The sequence below is a fragment of the Haemaphysalis longicornis genome, unplaced genomic scaffold (assembly GCF_048455015.1).
Source record: "Haemaphysalis longicornis isolate Haplotype H1 unplaced genomic scaffold, Haemaphysalis longicornis Haplotype H1 scaffold_107, whole genome shotgun sequence".
Classification (NCBI taxonomy): Eukaryota; Metazoa; Arthropoda; class Arachnida; order Ixodida; family Ixodidae; genus Haemaphysalis; species Haemaphysalis longicornis.
In genome coordinates this window covers 512843-520263 of record NW_027526212.1, presented here as the reverse complement: position 1 = coordinate 520263, position 7421 = coordinate 512843, and the positions used below count along the sequence as shown (strand labels likewise).

Below are 7421 nucleotides of genomic sequence, written 5' to 3'. Positions count from 1 at the left end.
CATGATAGATGCACTCCGAGATATTTGTAAGATAGTGTAGGGCTAATGGGAAGAGACTTTATGCTACAGGTGTACTGTGATGGGATCATTTTACGGGTGAATGACATCATTTTGCACTTGGTGAGGTTTAGTGGCATAAGGGATTTATCACACCAAGCTACAATTATATCTAGATCATATTGAAGTTTAGCTCTGTCATCGGGTTTATAGATTGGAGAGTACAGAACGCAGTCATCGGCAAAAAGTCTTATTTTGTTAGTACATTATTGGGCAAGTCGTTTATGTATATTAGAAAGAGAAGCGGGGAGAGGCAGGCACCCTGGGGGACGCCTGACATTACGTCAGAAGAGGTGAGACATAATCGTTAGGGCTTGTGAACTGCTTCCGGTTTTTTAGGAAATTTCTATCCAGGAAATTGTGTTGCGAGGGATTCCAAGGTTGCATAGTTTAGATAGTAATAGGTTATAATGGACACGGTCGAATGCTATAGAGAAATGTAAAAATATGGCGTCAGTTTGAAGATTTTCGTCCATGCAGTGAAGTATATCATGTGTGAATTCCGCTAGTTGGGTTTCGCACGATAGTAGTTTCCGGAAACCATGTTGATGAGCAAAAAAAAAATTTGATGGATTCCAGATAAGTCATGAGATTTGAAGCTATGATCGGTTCGAGCGTTTTAGATGAGATACTGGTTAAGGAAATAGGTCGGTTTTTTGCTGGGATTGCACGGTTTCCTGATTTAAAAATTGCAATAACCTTAGCCTTCTTCCAGTCGTCTGGTACGTTTCCTGTTTGTAATGATTGTGTGAAGATCAAGAGACTGAAATGGTACTTTTTAGTAATTTACTCTTAATACTGTCACAGCCGGCCGAAGATGAAACTTTTAGATCGTTAATCAGTTTGAATATTCCTTCTGGAGAGATTTCAATTCCTGGCATCGCTACAGCTTCTGGATCCGGCAATGCTACGTTATCAGTGGTATTAGAAGAGGAAAACACAGACGAAAAGTGGTCATTCAAAGCAGAAGCGCACTGTGGGGCGTCGATTGGTTCTCCGTCAGCATTAGTGAGGTCTAATCGTAGATTGTGACGTAGGGGAAAGCATGCGCCAAAATTTGTTAGGGTTTGATTGAAGAATCGATAATAGGTCATCGGAAAAGAATTTAATTTTTGCAGCTTTGAGTTCGGTTAAGCACTGTTTCGCGAATGAGCAATAGCGCTCCCACGCAGTTGGACTTCGGCTTAGGTGAGCCGATCTGTACAAGCGTTTCTTCCGGTTGCAGAGTGATTTTCGCTTTTTGTAAACCATTCACAGTTGGAATCTGATTTAATGAGGGTAGTAGGAATGTATTTATTTTTAAGGTTAAGCATTGTAGCCTTAAAAAGTTCCCAGTTAGCGTTGACACTACGAGTTAGGTGCGTAATCCTGAATTTACCTAAGAATTTTGTGAGTTAGTGATTAATGGCGTTAAAATTTCCTCTCTTGTAATCTGTGACTATCTTCTGTGTGGGTGATTTCTTTTTCAGCGGGGAAGAGATGCAAATATGGATTAGTTTGTGGTCACTAAGACCAGGGAGCGTGTTAATTGATTTTATGTCGTCAGGGCACGAAGTTAGCAGGAGGTCTAGGATATTATTACCCCTGGTAGCACAGGATATGGCCAGGTGAAGAATAAAATCAAGTACAGTGTTTAAAAATTGATGTTCTTGATACGGTGACCCATTCGACACTGAAAGCAATGACCAGCTGATTGCTGGATAGTTGAAGTCTCAGAATAAAAATATGGGTGCCTTAGGATATTTATTGGTAACTGTAAGTAGGGATTGATGAAGTAGGTCGCAGAAGTCGGGGTGGCTGTCCGGTGGCCTATAGCAGGCGCCAAAAACAAATTTCGAGGCTCCGTTTGAGACAAGTGCCCAGGTTAATTCTATTTTGTCATGATGGAATAGAAGTGAAGATGCTAGGGTATTAGTAATGGTTATCAGCACGGCACCTCCTCGCTTGCGATGTCGATCGCGACGAAAAATTGTGAAGTTTAAGTTGGAGGGAAACACTTCCGTATCTATAATGTCTTCATGCAACCATGTTTCAGTTAGTATGACTATGTCAGCACTGATATCATTTATGAAATTGTAAAGTTCATTGCGTTTAGGAATTATGCTTCCTATGTTAGTAAATGCGATGTATATGTTTTGAAATGCCATAGGGCGAACACACGTGTTACACGAGGCGGAATGGTTCGAAACCTGTCATGTGCTGCCAACGGAGGTGGCTTGTGATAATGGGTTGTTATCCAATGTAATGATGGGTGAGTTTTCAAGTTCCGTAATGCTATCATTTTTCGCGTCATAGAAGTAGGTCTTGTTTCCAACAAACAGCTTGTCCATTCTCAGCATAAATGCACACTTTTTTGTCCGAATGAATTTAAGCAACTTAGCACGCGCAAGGCGAGTGGCTGCAGCCAAGTCTTCCCTTAGGGCGAAGGTCGTTTCTTTAAGCTTGATTCCGCAGCCTAAAATCTTTTCTTTTGTTTTGAAGTGAGCAAGCTTTACCACGATTCCTCTTGTTTTGTCAGGGGCATATTTTCCGATCCGATGAGCACGTTCAATTGCACTTGGTTCGATCGTAATACGGAGTTGGGTGGTGCAAAATTTTAGCACGTTAAGTTCGGATTCGTCCCATGATTCTTTTACAGAGTCCCCAATACCGAAGAAGAGAAGGTTATTTCGGTGCAGTCGATTACTAGCGTCGGTATTAGCAGCTTTTAGTGTTTCTATTTCATTGTTGATTTTGACGGCGTCTTCGGGTACGGCGTTCGGTGAGGGTTCAATTTGGACTGTTTCAAGCGCTAAAATTCGGTTTGTTAATGTTGAGAGAACTGTTTCATGGTTACTTTGTACTGCCTTGAGCTGATTAATATCTTCACGAATGGTTAGGACGGTTTCATCAAGCTTCTTGATAGCGTCAAATAGAGCTTCTACCTGAGCTTTAGTTGGGCCAGGGTTTAGTTCCACATCTCTGGACAGAAATAACATCAACTGTGACAGCAATGGTAGGGTGCACACCTTGTAACACGTACATAGCAAGTTGCGGAATTTGAAGTCATAGGGGCACGACACCGCGACAAGGAAGTAGTTGCAGGTTGAGTATTGTTTAGAATGTGTCAGGTAACTAACCTGGAAGCTCAGGAGCGGCGTAAACATACTGCGCCAACCGATGTCGGGCCCCGAGGTGAGGGTGAATTATTAAGTAGGCCGGATAGGTCCCACGTGATTGGTGACGTCGACGATGAGTAGCGTTGCCAGGCATATTTGCAGGCGCAGGGTGCTGTCGGCGGGCTGGTGATCGGTAACAGGATCCGTCGTTGATCCAAACAGCGCGTGGGCGTTAAAAGCACGGGTAGGCCACCGGGTGGTGACCAAACGTAGTCGCCCAGGCTAGCGGTGTCAGCAACCCAACAGGCCACGATCTGGAAGGTCAGGAGCGGCGTAAACATACTGCGCAAACCAGTGTCGGGCCCCCTGTATTTTGTGTCGGGCCCCCTGCATTCGGCATTTTGTGTACTTAAGCAATTGTTTTGCAGAAACAGAAATGTTTTTTGGACGCCTTAAAATCGGTCAATTTTCCAACAGTAACGAGAGTTAAATTGCTCCAGAGCGTGACATCATACTCATAAAACTTCCCCTTAAAATTGTAAGCCAGCTCTTAAAACTAAGTGAAGTAAAGCAACAATAAAATTTCACCAAATCGAAAACATATTGATTGATTGATTGATTGATTGATTGATTGATTGATTGATTGATTGATTGATTGATTGATTCTTTTTATTATAGCAACAAGGGCGTTTGCCGTACAGTGGGGAGAGGGATGGAAGGAAGGGGATTACTAATCAAGGTCCGTGTTCAAAGAGGGGATTCATGTTATGGGGGCCTGAAAGTCTTCACCGGGGGCGGCCCCAGTTAGACTACTCGGACCAGACCACTCTTAACTGCAAAAGCGGCAATTGTTCGTAATACAGATGCGTTTTATCCAGTATGTGCTTCATGTGGTAAGGTGTCGGGATTATAATTTGTCAAACTCTCTGGGCGATGTTTGGCAAAGCGTGGGCACGTCCACACTAGATGATGGAGATCTGATTTGACGTCAGTGTTGCAGGAGGGTCATCGTGGGTGTGTGTGGGGCATCTTGTCCATTTCTGGGTAATGTGAGGAGTGTAGGCGGCATCCGCGCATAGCTTGTTAATGAATACTTCATCGGATCTGCTGCAGGAGACAATGTTGGCAAGATACCCAGGGGGTGTAACCTGTTGGTAACGTTGTCTTTTACATTTCATTAGTCATAATGAAGAGAAAAAATGCTGATACTTCCTAATGCAAAATTTGTGCGCATATTTGACTTGTGCGCATAGTTGACCTGTTACAGAAAATGATTGTGCGACCACGAAACGCATGGCGGCGTGCACTGCTTTGTTGTCCTCTTGCAGTTTGTCGGCGCAGTGGAGCATGTTTTGTAAATCGTGTTTGAACTTTCACGCAAAGGTCATGTGGCTCGACGAGCCACCCAAAGAGGACGGCGACGAAGTACCCGAAGAATTGATGAACGAGCAGCACGTAGAACTTGAATGAACAAGATGCCTGTTTTCAGTAATGCCTGGTTTTGCGTTTTCTTACGAGACGCCGAGGGCAGTTTTCACACACGTGTCTGACACAGGCTTGGCGACTGCCCTCCCGATCACACTTTCGGAGCGTGCCGCGCCATCTCAACAAACGCCCGTCCCCCTCGATTTCGTGACACTATCCTCCTCTTTCGTTTTCTTTCTTCCCATCGTTCACTCAATTACAACGCCGAGCCATTGCCACCGTAAAACCGCAGCAGCGGCGGCCGAAGTGCTGCCCATAAAACACGTAAAGCTGGGTCCTACATTTCCTCTGTGCAATTTAGTGCATCTGGACACCCAGTCTCCGCGTGATTGTGCTGTTTCAGCGAGAGGCAGTTTTATAGCTGTAGGACATAGAGCAGTAACTAGTGGCATAACGCATTAATGACTTGTCCTGATAATGCTGCCCCCTTGACTGGGCTGACCGCTTGGTGGTCCTTGAGGCCACCCTTCGCGATGGCCTTGTTGGAGAGGGTGCCCGTCAAGCTCCGCACCTTGATTTCTTCGTTTCCCCATATGCACACCACCACTGCTTGCAGAAGGCTAAATCGGTCGGCAAGAGGGGAAGCCGTTCCTGCGTTCCCTGATCAATGTACAGGCCCCTACGAAGGTGCACCTACAAAGAAATCAGTAGGTAATGGAAGCAATTATGCGTGAATTTTTCTACAAAGATACACTGCAAGTCAACCCTAAACTTCTTAATAAAGTGTGCTTTAAATCAGCCTACCTGCCCATTGCTGACTGTCCCTGCAATGTGGTCTGGAAGTAGGGCAGCTTGTCGGAGGGCTGTGAAAAAAATCAGAATATAGGTTTCAGTTGTGAGTCCTCTATAAATGTTATGCACTGCCTATAAATGCTTTAGTACTATAACGACGTCTCTTTTGTTACTTTCTTGGAACTAAGCAGAGCTTGGTTAATATTAGCTGGCGAGGCAGAACAGACTTTTAAGGGAAATGAAAGTTTTCACTGTATTCACCCGGGCATATATATTTTGCATCAATAGTTCACAAATGTCAAAAGTGAGATGGAGAAAAAAGCACAAGCAAGGAGGATACTTCATGTGTCAACATAGCACCGAGCTTCCTCAATACTGTGCTCAGAATTTCTTCGTTCACGTGTTGACACCCTGACCGTGAATAAACCCTTCTTCAAACAGCAACCCTGGCGTGCAAAACGTCCTTTAGAGCTGAAATGTTGACATTTCGCAGCCCACTACATGTACTGTTGTGGAACAACCCCTCCAGAAATGCAGCATGCATCATTTGCTAGGAACATTTGAGCATTTGTGTATGCAATTGAGCCCCCATATAATGAACTTTACCGTCATGCTGAACTCGCTCGTTATGTCTGCCGTTCATAAGCCTTTTCTGCATTGGAAAACGATGCGCGCATACGGCAGGTGCGCTGACGCAGCCGCAGATGTCACCTTCACAGCATGGGCTGCAGCAGTGAAGGTGATTGGGAAAGTTTAGAGTTCTCCCACCAGAACAGAACTGTGGATGGTATTCACCGAGACGTTCAGTGGGCGATTTCTTCCTTTGGTGACACTGAAAACCGCCATGACAGTGCCCGAGCGTTACACTTTCATCTCCCAGACAAAAAACGACCACTGGTGTGCATTGCCTGCCGCATTTCGACCGCATTCTCTGCCATGGCGTCAACAGATAGATTATTCATGTCTTGGTTCGTGTGTCAAAGCCTCTATCTCGCCTGCGTGGCCGAAACCATAACCACCATGAGCGCTATTGCTGCACGCGCAGACCGCCGAGCCGGCGCCATCTTTACAACAGCAGTCCTAAATGAAACAACATCTCGCGCTTCACTTTCCTGCATTGACGGCCAAATGCGTATTTCCCGCACAATTCGATTTCTTCACCCTCCAAGCCCATGTCAGACCCGTCTTGCGGCAGTTCTTCTCGCTGCGGAGCACATTGAGGCAACTTACGGCGCCGGTGACAACCACCACTTCACAATATTTACGGACAGCCCCCAAGCCCTCGATCGACTTGGCAAAACCCCATACGTCGGAACCACCTGCGACCTCATCAAGACCATTTGTCGCAGACTGCGAGACACACGCAATATAGTCGTTCGGGTAGACTGGGTCCCGGGACACGCAGGCGGAATCGGCCGCGAGACCGCTTACGCGTGCGCGAGCGAGCACTTTGAACTCCGCTCCAACACGGCGTTGCCCGTCCCATTTGCACAATACGACCCCGACCCCGACCCCTCAGACGCAAAAGCGGCAGCACAGCACGCGTCCAAACAGTCGTTGCGGAACTTGGTTCCACCAGAACCCGCCCCCCTGTCCGCTGGATTGCCCCGTGGCGCACAAGTACTTCTGCACAAGGCACGGGCTGGTGCCGCGCTAACCGATGATGTGTTGGCCAAGTGGCGTGCGTATGTACCAAAACGTCACCACCATGCCGTCGAGGTTGCGCAATCTGTGGCCACAGCTGCCTGCACCTGTTGCTCCACAGGAGCCACGCCCACTGTACACCACATGTTGTGGGACTGTCCCGGCCTTCAAACGCTCCGTTTACAGTATCTTCCGCCCGGCGTCCAGCGGCTTGTGGAATGGACAACCCCTCTGCAACCCGCCACTGCAAGGCAGACGCTGCTTTCTCTGTGGGAGTTCGCGCGCTCTTCAGGCGTCGACCGCAGAATGTAACATTTAAACTCTCCCCCCCCCACCTTCTTTTCTTCCCCATGCTGACCGACGCGTCCACCTTCTGAAATAAAGTTTTGTTATGTTATTCATTAC

The 7421-nt window shown here is 46.6% G+C and overlaps 1 pseudogene; it reads right to left on the bottom strand.

Annotated features, from left to right (window-relative positions):
• Positions 1–2249: 2249 nt before the first annotated feature.
• On the bottom strand, positions 2250–6310 carry LOC144160575 (uncharacterized; annotated as a pseudogene).
• Between the last annotated feature and the right edge of the window lie 1111 nt (positions 6311–7421).